General features: G+C 37.4%; 1 long non-coding RNA gene across 1 annotated transcript; it reads right to left on the bottom strand.

Moving 5' to 3' along the window:
- Nucleotides 1-14398: 14398 nt before the first annotated feature.
- On the bottom strand, nucleotides 14399-18754 carry LOC107830596 (uncharacterized). Its single transcript, XR_001658174.2, has 2 exons — nucleotides 18034-18754; nucleotides 14399-14662 (listed from the first exon to the last, which is right to left on the bottom strand). It is a non-coding gene; the product is annotated as an uncharacterized LOC107830596 (long non-coding RNA).
- Nucleotides 18755-19399: the final 645 nt, after the last annotated feature.

Genomic DNA, 19399 nt, shown 5'->3' with positions numbered 1-19399 from the left:
AGTAATATTGTTTAACCAAAAATCTGAGTCTTTGGTCAAAGCTAAAAAGAAATCCGGGTTACTGATAATCAAGAGACAAAAATAAAATACTTTTGAGAATAATGGTAAAACAACAAATAGTTTTGTATTTCAATGAATTCTCAATAGTATTCTGTGTCCTTACAAATGATGATACTTCTTCATTTTATAGATAATTCTAGGTAAAGGAATGAAGCCTCAGCTTTAATGATATAATTATGAGTAATAAATGACATTAAATAAGCCGTTATACAATCATTCCTATTAAATACCAATTTTCTAACGTATCAAGTATTTAATAATGAATTTGGACTCCTTTCTGTCATCAGATCTTTGTCTTTAATGCCTTCAAATCCGTTGGCTGTAAATAATTTAAATTGGTACGAGACTCGTATCTATACTTCGTCTCGTGCCTATTTAAATTCTTCTTCCCGTGGCTGTCTCCATCCGTGCCTCTTAGTCAATTGTTGCGCTTTGACCATTTAACTAAACCACGTGTCATGCCACATCATCTTTAATATAAACTCAGTTTTTTCCCAATACAGATAGTCCCCCCACTTTCCATTTATTTATCAATTAAATAATTGGGAAGTGGATCTTCATAAAAAAGGAATTTTTGCCACAATTAATGCTTATGACAGTATTAACGCCTCAGTAGTCTTTTCCATTTAATGTTCTGCCCATGTGTCATTTTCTGATTGATTCCGCTATTTACACCCTTTTTCGAGACTTCTTCATTCTCACTATTTACGAAGTGATAGCTGCCTTTATTATAGGCTTTCCATCATTACACTTCTAAGGTTGACGGTTCCCATTATATACATAACTTTTTCTTCCTTTGTCTTCTTCACAAATCTTCAGCAAACACTTTCTTCTTTATTTTTACTTTCTTTCGACTTATCCTTCCTAGCAATGTCTTCTTCAAACCCTAACCGTAAAAAAGTTCCAATTCTAGACCAATTCCCCAACGCCCCTGTTAGACACAGAAGAGGCGGAGGAGGTAGGCTTCGAACAGGGTTAGAATCTACTCGAGGCGGCTCCTCTGGTTCTTCTTCAAGCAGTTCTATCCCAAAGGCTCCCTCTTCTAAAAGTAGAGAAATTCTTGATTCTTCTCAAGAACCCTCAGTTGATGAGATAGTTTCCAGCGATTTGTCTTTTGAAAGTGACAAAACGTCTCTTCAAAAACAAATTGCAAATTTAGAAAAAGCCGATACTTACCCTACAATAGTAACCGAGCTTACAATCCCCACCATAAGAAAAGATTGTAACTGGAAGGATAGTCTTCGAATGTCAATTCCTTCCCCAAATCAAAGAATTTCCTCCTTTAGAAGTGGGTATTCTTTTGTTTATACTTACCCCTTCACTTTAGGTTTTAATCCTCCGATTGACCCAGTTATTCTTGATTTTTGCCGTTTCTTTACAATTTGTTTGGCCCAAATCGGTCCACTAGTGTGGAGAACAGTGGCTTGTTTGAGATACTTATCCTCCAAAGCCAATGTCAATTTCACCTTCTCTCACTTCATTCATCTGTACCACCCTAACTTAATACGCCATGGGGTTTTTACCTTAACTGAAAGGAGCAAAAAAGTTCTGGTAAATCCTGAAGATGACAAAGATCATGGATGGTATATCCGTTACGTTGCTGTTCATATGGTGGACTTGATTGGCGAAACAAATATTCCCTTCCCTGAGAAGTGGAATTTTGAACGTAGGTTTCCTTTTATTTACCGTACCTACTTTTGAGAATTTCAAAAGAAATTTTGTTTTTAACCTCGTCTCTTCTTGGTTTTTTGTAGCAACCATGGGAGATGTGGAACCTATTCCCAACTTCCGTGGTTGGGTAGACTCACTTTTGAAGATTGCTTCTAGGGAGCAAAGAACATGGAAATCAATTTCTTCCTTACATGGCTGGAAGGTCAAAACACATGGTATGCCCCTTTTTATATGTTTTTTTTACATGTTAAGCATTTTTTCCTCAACTTTGATCATGTATATCCATCCTTTAATCAGGATTTGGCGTTAGAGGAATGACGGCTGAAGTAGCTATGGCCATTCGCATGTCTGCGAATGCTGCTCTTGATTTGGATAAGGCTCGAGCCTTGCTGCCAAAAAGGAAAGCTATAAAGGAAAGTTCTGAAGAAGAAGAGCAGGGTACCTCCCTAATTACCAGGCCAAGGGTCAGGAGGCGAATAATCATTGATGATGAAATTAAAAATACTCCTGCTCGAACCTCCACCACCGAGCCTGTTTTGATTCATTCTGACGAGGACACCGAACCAAAAGATAATAATGAGTCAATTCAGCATCTTTTTGATAGTGGTTTCGGGAGTGGCGAGCTCGGCCCTATTTTTGATGAAGCTCCTCTTTCCTCATTCGTTCCTATTTCCTCCATTCCTCTGCCAACCGTGAGTATTTCTTTACCAGTTTTGACGACTTCCGTTCTTTTGCCGGTTTCTACCGCTCCTATGTCCGTTCCCTTGGCAGTTTCTACTGCACCTGATTCCGCTCCTGCGTTGGTTTCTACATCTTCTCCTTCCATTCCTGTTTCTACATCTTCTCCTTCCATTCATTCCATTACTCCTCTTCCCTCTGTTCATCGTACAGAGACGGGTTCTAGCAGTGGAAGTATGACTATGAGAAGTGTTACTCTGGAAGTTCCTGCCAATCATAGCCTCTTGAGAAAGATTGGTAGAGCCGATGTTTGGCTCGAACCCCTAATTGGAGATATTGAGAAGAAGAAGATGGAGAGCCATAGCTGCTTGACTCTGATGAATGACATAGTTTATTCTACTTTGAAGGTATTTTTCCTCTTCTTACCAACAAGTTTTTTTTAATTATCTTCAATCCCTCATTTCTATGAGTTGTCTCTGTAGGCTAACCTCATTGGTACGGAATTAATGGGAAGAATTTCCCTTCTGGAAAGAAAAGCCCGTGAGTCTGAAAAAACTGTCCACGAGGTCGAAGAAATAGCCAGGGGAGCCCAGCTTGAAGCAGCCAATTGGAAAGAACGGTTTGAGAATGCTCAAGGGACCATAGAGGAGTTGCAAGAAAATAAAAACCTCCTGGAGCAGCAAAACCGTGGTTTGACTTCTGAACTGGCAACTGCCAAGGCTTCTTCAAGCCAATTTAAAAGAGACAAAGAGCTTTTGGAATGCTCTTTGTCAGAACAATTATCCAAGGCTAGTGAAGAAGTTAGGGAGCTTAAGGCACTTTTGGCTAAGAAAGAAGAGTATGCAAGAGAGTTAGTGCAAAGCTTGACTCAAGCTCAGGCTGACTTACAGACCTCCTCTGACGAGATTCATGCCTTGAAGAGTTCTCATGGCTCTCTTGAAGCTTCCCTTGATTCCCATTTAGTTGAGCACCAAATCTTAAAAAACGATCTTGCTATGTGGGAAAAGGAATATGGACTTCTGGAGGAGAACTTCAACATAGAGGTGAGTTGGGCTTTCCTGAAATCTCGCCGTGATGCTTTGACGGAAGCTGCTCAGGAAGGTTTTGACTTGCAGTCTGAACTGGCCAAAGTCGTAGATACCATCGAGAAAAGTCAACAATCTACTGATACTCCTTCTCTTGTACTTGAAGCTCTTGGAACGGAAGAACTTTTAAATGAAGAAGTGGCTACTACAGCAATTGGGGTTGCAATTCCTGCTTCCGAGGGTGAAACTTCCGATGCTCCAAACCCTTCAGTGACTAGCTAAAAATGAAATAGCTGTAAAGGATCTTTTGATGAAGTCCCCAGTTATCATAATGGGGCATTTGTAAAAAACAACCGCTTTGTTGACTAAGTTTGTACTTAGTTTTTTTTATATTAAGAAGTTTTATTGGTACTTCTGTATATTCTATTCTTGCCTATTTATCTAGGACTTATGGAATAACTTAGCATTTTTATCCTTTTAAAATGCTTTATGATTCTTCTCATAGATTATCAACATGAGGCTTATAAAAGAGGGCCCTTTTATTTTATCGACACTTAATGAAGAAGACGTCTCAACTTCATAATGGTGTTATAATACGATGAAAGAAATAGGAAAACACACGTTTTGTATGAAACAACTTTGGCAAGTTTTTATTCATAAACTTTAACAAGTGTTTGACTGTTACATGTACTACAATACATCTACAACTTTCTCGTAACCGTTTTTCTTGTAACAGATTTGTACATAACATAGAATAAACAAGGTTTTTCTTCATAACTTGTTTCAGTATATAGTCATGACCCTATATTTATATATTAAGAAGGGTTTGAGAGATGACTTTGCTTATGAGTTTTGAGAGATGACTCTGTTACTCTCGTAACCGCTGAAGACTTCGTAACTTTTACTCAACACTTGACTCTGTTGTTCGATATTCGTATCTGCATTTCTACACGTATCTGTGTACAGTATTGTAGTCCCCCAAGTGTTTGAGCGGTGAAGTATGAAGCCTCGAGCACTTGTTTATTTCTTTTACTTTGGCCCTTTTTCCTGAAATAGAAAGATATACGGGACTCGAAGGTGCGATTATAGATGAAGACTGCCTAACTCGTGTGTATTTCCATCAAATTAGTTGTAACCCTGGGCTAGGAATTTAAGAATACTCCATTTTGCCTTGCAGGTTGTGACTCATCATTTGGCACGAGTTAGGGTATTTTGCCTAGCATCTAAAATCGTTAGTAAAATATTAATAATCCAAGAGAGAAATTTTAACATGATGATACCTGACCGTAGGTACTTTCTCAAAAGTAATATCTTTTTAAGTGGACGACATTCCAATGTGAGGGTAAAACTTTACCGTCCATTGTCTCCAACTGGTATGCTCCTTTTCCCGCAATGCCACGGACTTTGTACGGTCCTTCCCATGTTGGACTTAGCTTTCCTGAGTTAGCAGCTTTTGCAGATTGGAACACCTTTTTAAACACGAAGTCCCCAATTTTGAAAAATCTGAGGCGTGCTTTCCTATTGTAATATCGTTCTATTACTTGCTTTTGTGCTGCCATCCTTATCAATGCAGCTTCTCTTCTCCCTTCAAGTAAATCTAGGCAAACCCGCATCTCTTCATCATTAGATTCCTCCGTTGCCTGATCGTACTGTGTGCTTGGCTCACCTATTTCAACTGGAATTAAGGCTTCCGCACCATAAACCATTAAAAATAGTGTTTCTCCAGTGCCTGTTTTAGTCGTTGTACGATAAGCCCATAATACTCCAGGTAACACCTCAGGCCAATTACCTTTTGAATCCTGTAACCTCTTCTTCAAGTTGTTAATAATGACTTTGTTAGTAGATTCTGCTTGTCCATTACCTACTGGATGGTATGGCGTAGACGTTATTCTTTTGATCTGCCAACTTCGAAGAAATTCTGTGATTTGAGCTCCAATGAATTGTGGTCCATTGTCATACACGATCTCCTTTGGTGCTCCAAAGCGGCATATTATATTTTGCCATATGAAGTCTTTAACTTCTTTCTCTCGTACCTGTTTAAATGCCCCTGCTTCTACCCATTTAGTGAAATAATCTGTAAGTACAAGTAGAAACTTTACCTGACCTTTTGCTTGTGAAAGTGGACCTACGATATCCATTCCCCATTTCATAAAGGGCCACGGGGCTATAACAGGATGTAGTAACTCAGCTGGTCTGTGCATATTATTGTCGTACCTTTGACATTTATAACATTTGGACACGAAACTGGTTGCCTCTTCTTCCATCTTAGGTCAATAATATCCTGTGCGAATTAATGTTCTTACCAGTGACCGTCCCCCTGCGTGATTCCCACAATGTCCTTCGTGTACTTCTCTCATCACATATTCTATTTGAGAGGGTCCGAGACACCTTGCTAGTGGTCCACCGAACATCTTTCGATAAAGATTTCCTTGATATAAACAATATCGTGCAGCTTTTTTGCGAAGCGTGTGAGCCTTTCCTTTGTCATTAGGCACGGTACCGTGCTGTAAAAAGGCAACAATTTCGTTTCTCCAATCCCATGTTAGATGATTAAAATTTACCTCGTTTTTATCAGATTCGAGAACAGAATGAAATAGATGTATGACTGAAGCATTTGTATTGTTTGCTACGTCTGCTGCAGATGCGAGATTTGCTAAAGCATCTGCCTCTACATTCTCGTCTCTTGGGATCTGCACTACTTTCCAAGTTTGGAATTGCTTTATTAACTCCCATACCTTTGCGAGGTATTCTTGCATTCGTGTCTCTCTGGCTGTATAAGTCCCCAGCATTTGATTAACCACGAGTTGAGAATCACTCTTGATTATAATCTGTGTTATGCCGAGTTCTCGTGCCAATTCTAAACCTGCAATTACAGCCTCATACTCTGCTTCATTGTTAGTTATAGAATGACATTTTATAGCCTGTCTAATAGTCTCACCCGCAGGTGGTACGAGGACTATTCCTAGGCCTGCCCCTTTTACATTAGATGAACCGTCAGTGAATAAAACCCAAGTCCCCGGGTTCGCACCATTAAAAACTAGTAATTCTTTTTCTGCTTCTAAATGCATCCCCTGGCTAAAATCAGCTAGTACTTGAGACTTTATAGCGGTCCTGGGTTGATAAACAACTTCATATTCACTTAGTTCTATAGCCCATTTTGCTAATCTTCCTGAAAGTTCGTGTTTATGCAAAATATTTCGAAGCGGAAAAGCAATAACTACATTAATGGGATGACAATGAAAATAGGGTCTTAATTTTCTAGATGCCATGATCAAAGCTAATGCTAATTTTTCTAGCTGTGGGTATCGTGTCTCAGCTTCCAATAAGGGCTTACTTACATAATAAATAGGAGATTGTTTACCTTGGTCCTCGCGGACTAAAACAGCACTCACTGCGACTTCAGATACGGCCAGATAAATGAGAAGTTTTTCCCCCACCTTTGGTTTTGCCAACAACGGTGGTTTTGACAAATAAGCTTTCAAATTTCTAAGGGCTTGTTGACAATCTTCATTCCATTCAAAATGATCTTGCTTTTTAAGTGCAGAGAAAAACTTAAAACACCTTTCTGAGGATTTGGAAATAAATCTCCCCAAAGCTGCAATTCTTCCCGTTAATCTTTGTACTTCCTTTTTATTAGTAAGAATATCAGGGATTTCTTCTATTGCTTTGATCTGAGAAGGATTCACTTCAATACCACGGTTAGAAACAAGAAAACCCAAAAACTTACCTGATGCAACTCTAAATGCACATTTTTCTGGGTTGAGTTTCATATTAAATTTTCGCAAAATTTCAAACGTAACAGATAGATGAGAAATATGATCATGAGATTGCTGGGTTTTGACGAGCATATCGTCTATATATACCTCCATTGTTTTCCCTAAATGTTCTTGGAACATCTTGGTGACCAACCTTTGATAGGTTGCCCCAGCATTTTTGAGACCAAAGGGCATTACTTTATAACAGTAAGTCCCCCTGTCTGTGATGAAAGAAGTTTTTTCTTCATCACCAGGATCCATTTTAATTTGATTATATCCCGAGTATGCATCTAAAAAAATTAAAAGTTCATGACCTGCGATTGCATCAATTAGTTGGTCTATATACAATAAGGGAAAGGAATCTTTTGGACAGGCTTTATTTAAATCGGTATAATCCACACAAACACGCCACTTACCATTTTTCTTGGGTACGACCACCGTGTTAGCTAACCAAGTAGGATACTTTACCTCACGGATTGATCCGATTTTTAATAATTTTTGGACTTCATCCTGAATCACCTGGTTCTTGAAAGCACCTTGCTTTTGTTTCTTTTGCTTTATTGAAAGCATGTCCAATAAATCACCTGATTTTTAATTATTTGATTATATCCTCATTAAGTTTGTGAGTCATCACATTCGGTGGTATCCCTGTCATATCAGCGTAGGACCAAGAAAAGCAGTCTAAGTTAGCTTTTAAAAATTCGATTATCATACCTCGCATGTTTAAGCTTAAATTGGTCCCGACATAAACCTTCCGTTCAGGCCATTGATCAAATAACATCACTGCCTCAAGCTCTTCAATTGTCGTTTTGATGCTTTCATTTTCTTCAGGTTCCTGAATTGTGTCAGGCCTTGAATCCAAATCTGTCTTTTCTTGTTCAGTTGAAGTTTGATCTTTTTTCCCTTCAACTGTTTCCTGTAATTGCTATTTTTCTTTATTTATGGCGCTCGTACTTGTTACATCGTTGACACTTCTAACCATCTGCTGATCCCCACGAATTTGGCAAATTCCCCATGGTGATTGGAATTTAATAACCTGATGTAGAGTTGATGGGACAACATCCATATCGTGTATCCATGGTCTCCCCATGATCATATTGTAGGCCATTTCCATATCAACTACCTGAAATTTAGTTTCCTTCACAACACCCATAGCAAAAGTTGTTAGAATTACCTCACCTTTTGTTACTACACTTGAATTATCGAAGCCTGACAAGGTGTGCGCCTTGGGTATCATTTTGTCTTCAGCTTGCATTTCCCGTAGTACCCTTAGTAATATAATATTTACAGAGCTCCCTGGATCAATCAAAACTCGTTTTACATTAGTATCATGTACAAGTAAAGATATTACCAGTGCGTCATTATGTGGAGTTGTCACTCCTTCGGTATCTGCGTCATCGAACGAAATACTTTCATTTTCAAGGGCCTGCCGCACCCGTTTCCCGTGTGTAATTGTTACCTTAGAAACCTTGTTGGAGGCTGTGTAGGTTATGCCGTGAATATCTTCTCCCCCGCTTATGACATTCACTGTCCTCTTGGGTGAAGGAGGTTGTGGTGGATCTTGCCTGTTTTTCATATAAGCTTGTTTTCCTTTCTCACTAAATAACTCAATGAGGTACCCTTGCTTCAATAGATGATCCACTTTACTCTGCAGGAATTTACATTCTGAAGTTTTGTGCCTGTGATCGTTGTCGAATTCGCACCAATGATCTGGATTGAGTCTATTTGGATTTGACAGCATCTCTTTTGGCCACCGTACCTTATCTCCCATGCTTCTTAAAACAGCTACGAGCTCGGAGGTAGAAACATTAAAATTATATCCACCAAGTCGTGCCTTTAAACTTCTGTCATCATCTCGTGATTCTTGTCTGTTCCGGTCATTCCTGAACTTTGAAGAAGAGCCAGAATCCCGGTTCCTCGATTTTTGATCATATTGGTGGCTATCTTGTTTCGACCGTGGGTCTTTTCCTGCAGGTCCCATATATGGATCGTACCTGTTTTTACCTGATCTTTTTTCGGTTTCTGATCTTCGGGGACCGCCCCTTTCTTCATGACGAAACTTAGGTACGGTATCTTCTTCAATTCGCAGCTTCGTACTATACCTGTTGTAAACATCATTCCACGTGGTTGCAGGAAATTCTCTAAGGCTTTCTTTGAGTCGTCTCGTGGCTTCAGAACTTTTGTCATTTAAATTACTTGCAAAGGCTATTGCAGCCCAATTGTCAGGCACACGAGGTAGAGTCATTCTTTCACGCTGGAATCTATCAACAAAGTTTCTAAGCAGCTCTGAATCCCCTTGTTTGATTTTGAAAATATCTTCCATTCTTTTCTCAACCTTTTGTGCTCCCGAATGTGATTTAATAAAAGAATCTGCAAGCTCAGCAAAAGAATTAATAGAATTTTCAGATAAAAGAGAATACCAGGTTAATGCACCCTTGGTGAGTGTTTCTCCAAATTTCTTGACCAATACTGATTCAATTTCTTGTTTGGTCAAGTCGTTGCTTTTTACGCCTGTTGTAAATGCAGTCACGTGGTCACGTGGGTCTGCAGTACCATCATTTTTCGGGATGTCAGGCATTTTGAACTTTTTCGGAATTGGAAGGGGAGCAGCACTAGGCTTCCATGGTTGTTGTGAGTATTTGTCCATGTCTACTCCTTTTATTACAGGCGGAACTCCAGGGATTTGTTCAATACGCTCATTTTGTTCCTTAATCTGTTTCTGCAAGGTTAGTACTAAATTTTGCAAATATGAATTATTTGAATTACCTGGTCCCCCTTCCTGTGGTTCACTGGGGGTTGCTCCGTTTCCAGAATTATCAAGACCAGAACGGGGATTCTCCAATGTATTATTATTAGGAGTTGGTGTGGGTGGTGCATCAGGCAATCGACTAACAAGTGCCTGAAGAGCTTTGCCGACCTGTGCATCAATTAGCTTTTGTAAAGCTTCAGTTGTAACTCCTTCAAAATGCTCAGATTGCTCTTGTTGATCAGCACGGGATTCAGTAATAGGAGTGCCTTCACGAGATTGACGTGGTGAATTTAGAGGAGAGGGAACCACGTCATCTTGATTTTGATATATTTGATTCTCATGGTTTCCCAATGTGTTATTACTGTTGTTGTCGGTGTTGTTGTTTGACATGGTGACGACAATAGATAAGATATAGCTTAAAAGAAAAGATTATCAGATTCCCGGTAACGGAACCAATTTGTTTAACCAAAAATCTGAGTCTTTGGTCAAAGCTAAAAAGAAATTCGGGTTACTGATAATCAAGAGACAAAAATAAAATACTTTTGAGAATAATGGTAAAACAGCAAATAGTTTTGTATTTCAATGAATTCTCAATAGTATTCTGTGTCCTTACAAATGATGATACTTCTTCCTTTTATAGATAATTCTAGGTAAAGGAATGAAGCCTCAGCTTTAATGATATAATTATGAGTAATAAATGACATTAAATAAGCCGTTATACAATCATTCCTATTAAATACCAATTTTCTAACGTATCAAGTATTTAATAATGAATTTGGACTCCTTTCTGTCATCAGATCTTTGTCTTTAATGTCTTCTAATCCGTTGGCCGTAAATAATTTAACTTGGTACGAGACTCGTATCTATACTTCGTCTCGTGCCTATTTAAATTCTTCTTCTCGTGGTTGTCTCCATCCGTGCCTCTTAGTCAATTGTTGCGCTTTGACCATTTAACTAAACCACGTGTCATGCCACATCATCTTTAATATAAACTCAGTTTTTTCCCAATACAAATATATCATATAATCTACTTACATATGTGTAGTATACCTAATATATATAATTATATTAGCACTAATATATAACATTTATTCTTTATATTCGTATATTCATATACCAAATATATAGGAATTTTTACACAAATAGCCGATCATATTTATTATTTACCTTTTCTAGTCATATACATAGATTATGTATTAATTATACACAACTATACACATATAATACATAAATTATGCATATATTATACATGCACCGGTTATTTTTAGTTTAAGTGGTTGGATGGACGGCTATTTGAGTTAATTCTTCGAATATATATCATTAGGATACTATAGTTATAGTATACATATTATATATTATTAGCATACTATATCTATGTGTATATAATATATTATATGTATGTTTAATATACTATATATAAATATGGTGGTAAAGCAAAATCATTCATTGATAGATAATTCAATGTTATAACCAAAAAGAGATGGGGAGTTGAAGAATAAATTTATATGCATTCCTCCGTCAATGAACTTAAGTGAATGTAACCCAGGGAAATTAAGTCCTAAACTTTTAATTCCATGGCTGGAAAAGACCATGAAAATAGTAGTTGAAACAACCACTATATAAAGAAATGGAAAATCAAATTAATACTGAAAACGCTAGGTGAACTAAGCGATATCATATCGAGCAAATGAATACAGTTCTTATTTTTTTGAAGCGGTATAGATTTTGGTGCAATTTTCCAACTCCCCAGGCTTGCTGCTCATTTTCTGAAGCGGTATAGATTTTGGTGCAAATTTCTAATCCCCCGGCCCCAGTTCTCATACTTTGAAGCGGTGTAGATTTGAGCACTATCTTTTAGTAGTAATTAACTATTTATAGATATCATTTGTTATATTATGAATTATAAGTGTATTTAAGTGTATTAGATGTATGAACAGATTATTATATTCGGCTGTATTCATGGCGTGAAACAGGGGATTACACTGTTTTTAAACGGAAAGTGAACCAACATAATAGACTCCTAATATAACTCAACAAACTCAATTATAACACACAAATTTTGTATTTTCAGTTATAAAAAATATTTTCAACAGAAAAATACCCCAAAAACATAGCAATCTTCAGAGAAATTATATAATACATCTGAATACATAAATTATATTAATCAAAAAACATATGAATACATTCACGACATATAGCGAGACAGTGAATACAATGAAATACATAAAATACAGTGGGATACATTAAAATACAATAAAAAACAGTAAATACAATGAAATACATGGAATACAGCAAGATACATTGAATTACAATGAAAAAAAAAAAAGATAATGAATACAATGAAATACATAAAAATACATTGAAATATATTAACAGAAAATCAAGTTGCTCAGCTCCAAACTGCGTCGTCTTTGTTCAAGAACAAACCCTAATTTTCGGCGAATCCGTCGTCGAGCAAAAACCCTAAATCACTAGGGCTGCAACTCTAACAATAACGTTCCTTTTCACCTTCTTCTTTTCCCTTTTAGCCTCTTCTTTATCTTCCTCTTCTTGCTTTTCTAGTTTGAAGTATTCTTCATTGCTTAAACCAAGTGGGTCGTAGTATGCTTTTCCTGCTCTTGACTTTCCTATTGCAAAATTAGCACCAGCAGCCCAATTAATTTTAATCGCTCTATTTTCCCCATCACCAGCTTCTACTACTCTGATTTCTTTTTCTTTTGAATTTTTCACAGCTTTCTTGATCATCAATTCTTCACTGCAGATAAATTGTGAAATTCTTCACTGAATCTCACATGGAATCCAAGCAAAATCACTGTTTGTGACTAATGGTAGGTGATGTGGGTGAGAGAAATTTTGAGATTGAGCATTGTGTTTTTAGGTAATGGGGGAAGAGAATGACATGTATCAAAGTAGAGAGAGAAAGAAAATAGTGTAACTGAATAGCATATTTAGTGGCTTAGGGGCAGGAGGTAACCAAAATTAGATATTTAGCTATAAACATTAAAAGGTATCTATAGAATATAATTTTTTTAAATGGTATTTATTAAAATAAATAAGGTGTTAACATTTGCTATAGGAGGTAAAAATTCCTATATATTTTGGTGAAATTTTCTAATCCTCGGGCTTGGTTCTTATTTTCTGAAGCCGTATAGATTTTGGTGCAATTTTCTAACCCCTGTTCTTGGTTCTCATTTTTTGAAGCGGTGGCAATTTTTTAACCCTCGGGCTTGGTCCTCATTTTTGAAACGGCAATACATTTCGGTGCAATTTTTTAAGGAATTTTTACCTCCTATAGCAAATGTTAACACCTTATTTATTTTAAATAAATACCATTTGTCACACCTCCTTTTTGCGCGCCCACCCCGGAGGGTTAAATGCGCGAGGGAGTTTTTCCAATTTAAGTGACAATATTCGAAATGAGATTATTTATTTAATTCAGAGTCGCCACTTGGGAAAGGTTTGGCTTTTGGTGTCCCAAGTCACCGGTTTGTCTTGAATCCCAGATCGAGGAGATTTTCGACTTTTCCAAATGAAGTCTGCGAACCAGAAATTCTAAGTAAGGAATTCTGTTGACCCGAGGGAAGGTGTTAGGCACCCTCGAATCCCGTGGTTCTAGCACGGTCGCTTAAATTGTTATAATGGCTAAATATCTGATTTAAATACATGTTATGACCTACGTGCTTTTATTAAGTTTAAACCGATTTTATTATTATCATTTATTTTCATAGAATTGCAACGTCGTGAAAATGCATCTCGATACACGTCACAATCAATGCACTTGTGGTCGTCGACACATTTTGACTCCGTTGAGAATTGGATTTAGGTCACATCAATGTGCACCCGTGTTTAAGAAGGTTAAATTATTAAAGGTGCGCCTAAAGCAACTAGCGTATTGTTATTTTTGAAAGGTCGTAAAATTCGCTAAACGGCCTGTCCCGTATTCTAAGTATTTTAATATATACATTTAGAGGGCCCCGCAGCTTATGCATTTTTGTTTGTCGAGGCTCGTCTCGTTTTATTTAAAAGGATAAACCTACAGTGACTATATTTTCTATTATGTTTGTCTCTAAAAAAGAAGAAAGAAAATACGTGCTTAATTAAATTGCCTGTTTGGCCAATTTGGCCTCTTATTAGTTATTGGATTAATTCTCTGCGAGGTGGAAAAATTTTGTGCTTTATTGGACATGCTTTCAGTTTGATAAAAGAAATTGCATACAAGACAATTATCATGCTAAACTCACCCTAGGCGTCTGTTTCATTTTAATTCAAACTGACCTTTTAAACAGATTAACAGCATTGACTACTATAAGCTACTACCAATGGGATTCAGACGTGATCCTATAAACTGCCTAACGCGACCCAATTTGATAGAGTTAGTTTAAACGATTCAGAATTATGATGAGTCTTTTTGTCGAATTAAAAAGCATCTTGCCTTACATGTTAGGGAACAAGAATAGAAGTTGAGATTTAACTGCCGATATACTAAACACACACGCACTCCTCGTCATACAGACAACTTAACAACTATAACCACATAGTGTTAAATAGACTAAACTTCTATTAAGTACATATTGCACAAATGTATCTTTTAATGAGCTATAAACTGAAAGTTACACAAGCCTAAACACATTTAAAAAAGTTGTAAGTGCAGCAAATGACCAGGCTCCTTTGCATCTTTCATTTCATGCCTTTAGTGTTACATCAGTAGAGATTCGAGTGTGTACCTGGGAAGTGCTTACAATTGAAGAAGCAGGGAAGTCAGTAGAGCAAAGTAGCATACACCAAACAGCAGCAGTAACAACAGGTAGCAGCAGAACAAATTCCAGTGCAAGATGCAACTATAGCCGAGGGAAAAAGTAGCAAAAATAACAGCAGCAAACAGTGTAGTAGAAACAGAACTCCAGGCAGACCAAATCCAGGAAATAAACCAATGCAACCCAACCAGTAAACTTAGTTAAGACTTGGAAGAATCGGAATTGATTGAACAGGTTGAAAACAAGTGAAATCCAAACAACAATAGGAAGAAACAGTTTCTGATTGTTGTCTGTATTTTTCTATTTCTTGCTCTCTCTCTATCTGTGTTTTTCTCACTCAATGTATGTCTGTATATGCCTGTCTTTGTGGTATCTCTCTCTGTATCTCTGTTTGTCTAAAAATCCAGTCCCTAACTAATGGAAGTTCTGCCTCTTTTTATAGCCTAACATCATGCTATTCACAGCCTGTTAAACACATCAGAACCCTCCTCTTTTCTGCTGTTTTTCCACTCACCTTCTAAAAGTAGAACCCTCCCATGATATTCCCTGACTTTCTTTTACTTAGATATGATTTATTATTTTTTAAACAACTCAGGGTGTGGGCAGCCTGAATATGCCCTGACAGCACATGCTGTCAAGTTATTTTCCATCTCAAAAAGGGCCTTTATGCACATGTTATGCACAAGTGCACATGCCACCAATTCAGACTGCAGCTAACAAACGAAAATCCTTAAATTTCTGATTCAAATTAACAACTATAAGTAGCTATACTCGATTCTCAATTTGATTCAAACAAAGTTCAGCAAGAAACAGATCAAATTGTTATCGTTCAAACAGCTGAAACCAATCGACGACACGTATCGAATCGACTATACTAGTTATAACATATACAAACAATAGCCAATGATCAGAAATCTAACAGTATCAATATGCGATTCAAATTGCACTGACTAAGCAAAAGTTGTACTGGGGAATTAATTAATCAATCAAATTTAAGTTCAATTGATTGTACAGCTTACACACATACACATGATCAGTAAATGGAAAGAACTTGGCCAAATATAGAGGTCCGGGCAAGGTGGACAACAACAGTCGTCAAAAAATTCAATAACATAAATTAAACAAAACATTTGGACATATGAACAGACATTCAATTATAACAGACAAAATAAATTGATAAAGAAAACAAAAATTACCTTAAAGCCTTGAAAAATCAGAAAACCCCAGCTCGGATTTGAAATCGATCTTTCTTGGGGTTGAATGGACTTTAATCGAAGTGTTCTCTACTGAGAACACTTCGATTAAGGTCCATTAGACCCTAATCATTTAGTTCAGACGGACACAGACCAGGCATCAGGACTTCTAGGGTTCCTAAGGGTAGATTTGGGATCTAGGTTTCCCTGGTTAGATTCAGACCAAACCAAGCATGGTTTGGTCACGAGGGAGGTCCGGGGACTGTCTGGTGTGAAACTGGGGTAGATCGGTGTAGATCGGAGTTCTGCTCGAATCTTCAAATGAAGATTCGAGAGCCTAGGGACTGATTCGAAGCAAAAGGAACACAGATCTAGGTTCAGGGTGGTGAGGCGGTCCTATGGTGTTAAGGTGGGGGTCACCGGCGTCCATGCCGCCGGGATTAATGGTGAGGGGAAAGGGGGCGGCTAGGGTTTCGTGGGGTTTGGGGTCGGTGAAAGAGACGACCTAAAGGGCAGGGGGGGTCTGGCTAGGGGCGTGGGGTAAAGGAATGGGCTTATATAGTAAATGAGTGATCGAATCCTGGCCGTCGGATGGAGTGAGATGAAAGGCCAGGATCTTTCAGCTGGTGAAGAACGGTGTCGTTTCAACTTAAAGGGGGTTGGGTCGGTCCGGGTGGAATGGGTCGGGTCCAAACAAACGGGTAGGTGTATGTGATATTGGTCGTTGGATCAATTTGGTTTGATGGTCAAGATGGATTGGCATTGAAACGACGTAGTTTTGGTGTCAAACTACGTCGTTTTGGTGGCCTGGAGATGGGCTATTCGGACTGGCTGCTTTTGGGCCTCAGGTTTTAAAAGAAAAATGGGCCCAATCCGAGTTTAAACCCATTTGCACCCTTTTTCTTTTATTTTTAATTTTTAAACACAAAACCTAGTTAAATAAAAATTAAACACCATTAATTAACACTTAATGTAATTATTACACACATATTAAAATATCTAAAGTAGGTAAAATCACGTCAAGGCAACAAATAGGACAAAAGATGCATATTTTGTGATTTTCCTTTTAATAACCGGATTATGGTCCAACTATACACGACACACATTTTTTTTGTATTTTGTAAAAAAAAAAACGAACAAGATCACAAATAACTAACAAGAATGCCACGTAAAATCCAAAACTTGTACAGCAAGACCATTTGCCATTATTTTTATTTCTTTTGGAGTGATTGTTGCGTAAACAAAAATCACGTGCTCACACCATTTAAAAAAATTATATTTTATATGTCACACCCCTTTTTTAACCTCACTAACCCCTTTAAAATTAATAAAAAGATTTGTAAAGCTCAAAAGGGATTTCCAATTAGAAAGTGACAAAAATTTGTGTTCAAAAATACTTTTCAGAGTCGCCACCTGACATTTGATTTCGGTGTGTCAGGTCACCGTTTTTAGAAATGATTTTTCCTTTTAAAACACTCTAGACTCCAAAACTAAGTCTGCACCAGAGATTCAGGATAAGGGGGTTCATTTGACTCAGGAAGAAGGTGTTAGGCATTCCCCGAGTCCCGGAAAGGTCACAGTTGCGTACTCGATCTAGTTGGTTTTTAGAATATTCAAATTGAGGTAAAAATAAACATGTAAAAGCAAAATAAACACACACGAGGCTCGAGGTCGTCCCCGCCTAATAAAAAATAAAATAAAAATAAAATACTATGAGTTCTACTTTCGGCCTCCAAATACAAATACTTCGGGGCATACCCAGAATAAAAATATATACAAATCCTTTGGGGCATTCCCTGGATAAATTTAACTAAGGGAACGACCTCTCGCCTCAAAACTAACAAAATCCTAAGGTTTGCTTACCCAATTGCTAGCGGACCTAAACATGCTACTAGCAGATGATGTGAAGAGAGAAACAAAATAAAAGAAATTAAGTAACAGACGAATTCAAATTCATGCTCATTTTCCTTAAAAGTTAATTCCCAAAAATCATGTCCTAACAATTCATGAGTGGGTGAGAAGTCCATATACTACTGACAGAAGCACATAATTAATGAAAACAAATAGAATTATTCAAATATCCAATCACAAAATATTCAGTGAAGTGAAGGTCAATTCATATAAAAGAAACAGGGATGAAGGGTGGACCTCAATGTGCAGATTTGAAGATCAACTGATATAAAACTTGAGCGTAAAATTCGACTGATTAAGCAACAACAAAATTGGTCCGAAAACTGCGAACTCCAACATCAACTATCAGCCTTACTCGAAACGACAACCAAAATAGCAAACTTCCAAATCTCAAGCAAATACCATAATTTTCTAAACCAAACCTGAAATCAAAAAGAAAATAAAATGAAGAAACAAAATTCCTAGCTTTTGAATTTCAAGAAAACTAAAATCTGAGTTTGAAAGTAAAGAATAACGTTTGTTTTGACCCTCTGTTTTTCTTTCTTTTCTTTCTCGTCTCTCTATTTTGGGTTCTTTTTTTTTTGTTTTTTTAAGAAGAGATGAGGAATTAGATTGGGGTGTGTTGAAGGATGGCGGATTCCGGCGAATTTGAAGGTGAGAAGAAGAAGCAACGATGGGGGAGGTTGTTCTTGTCGCTGGTCTACTTAGGGTGGTGGTCTCGCTGCTTAGGTTACATGGGTGTTAGGTTGCTGATTTCCGGTGGTTTTTGAGGTGGTAGCCGGCGGCTGGAGGCGTTGGTGAAGAGGATGCTGCTGGGCGGTCGAGTTTGGTCGTCAACCATTATTCCTGTTTTTTGGTTGTTTTTTTAGTCTCTAGGTTTCTTGGGGAAGATGAAGACTTAGGGGTTTTATGGGTTTTGGGTGTGGGTTGTCTAATTTGAGCCTCTTGCAACATTCAATTTGGGCCTCTTGCGAATTCTACAAAATCTACTTCTAAAAATACTTATAAGAAGATACAAGTAAAACGAAAAATTAAAGTTGAAATTATTATAATAAACTATTATATTTAAAATAGAACTAAAAATAAAGTTGAAACTATTTTTGGTATTTTCAAAGATTATATTTAAATAAAATAAGTTCAAAGTAACATATCCTTCTAAAAATATCTAATACATGAATTAAGTAGAGAAATATGGAACTATTTTTGTAATTTTTAATTTTTGTTCTTAAAATAAAGTAAAATAGTTAAAACTAGGTAAAATAGTTAAAACTAGGTAAAATAGCGATATTAGGCCTAAACTAAATATCTAAAAGCTAAAGTGAGTAAAAACTCAGGAAGGGTCAAAATTTACATGTCTACAACTGCCTCTCTTTGACTGGAAACACGAAGAGTTTTCAGAGAAAGAACGACAAGATAGGTTTTTTGGCCCGACCCTTATTTAGAGAGACCAAATACTAAGAAAAAAGAAGAGAATGTGACCGAGCCCTGGTATCTGAGCTGCCTACATATCCTTGGCTATAAAGGAATCAGGCCACATGTAGTTCAGAAGTGAATGATGTGATGGAGTATACTGAGGTGGAGAGCCGGTCGAGGTGCCGGTCCG

Source organism: Nicotiana tabacum, chromosome 6 (assembly GCF_000715075.1).
Source record: "Nicotiana tabacum cultivar K326 chromosome 6, ASM71507v2, whole genome shotgun sequence".
Lineage (NCBI taxonomy): Eukaryota > Viridiplantae > Streptophyta > Magnoliopsida > Solanales > Solanaceae > Nicotiana > Nicotiana tabacum.
The sequence above is the reverse complement of the archived record's forward strand: the minus strand, read 5'-3'. Positions and strand labels throughout refer to the sequence as shown.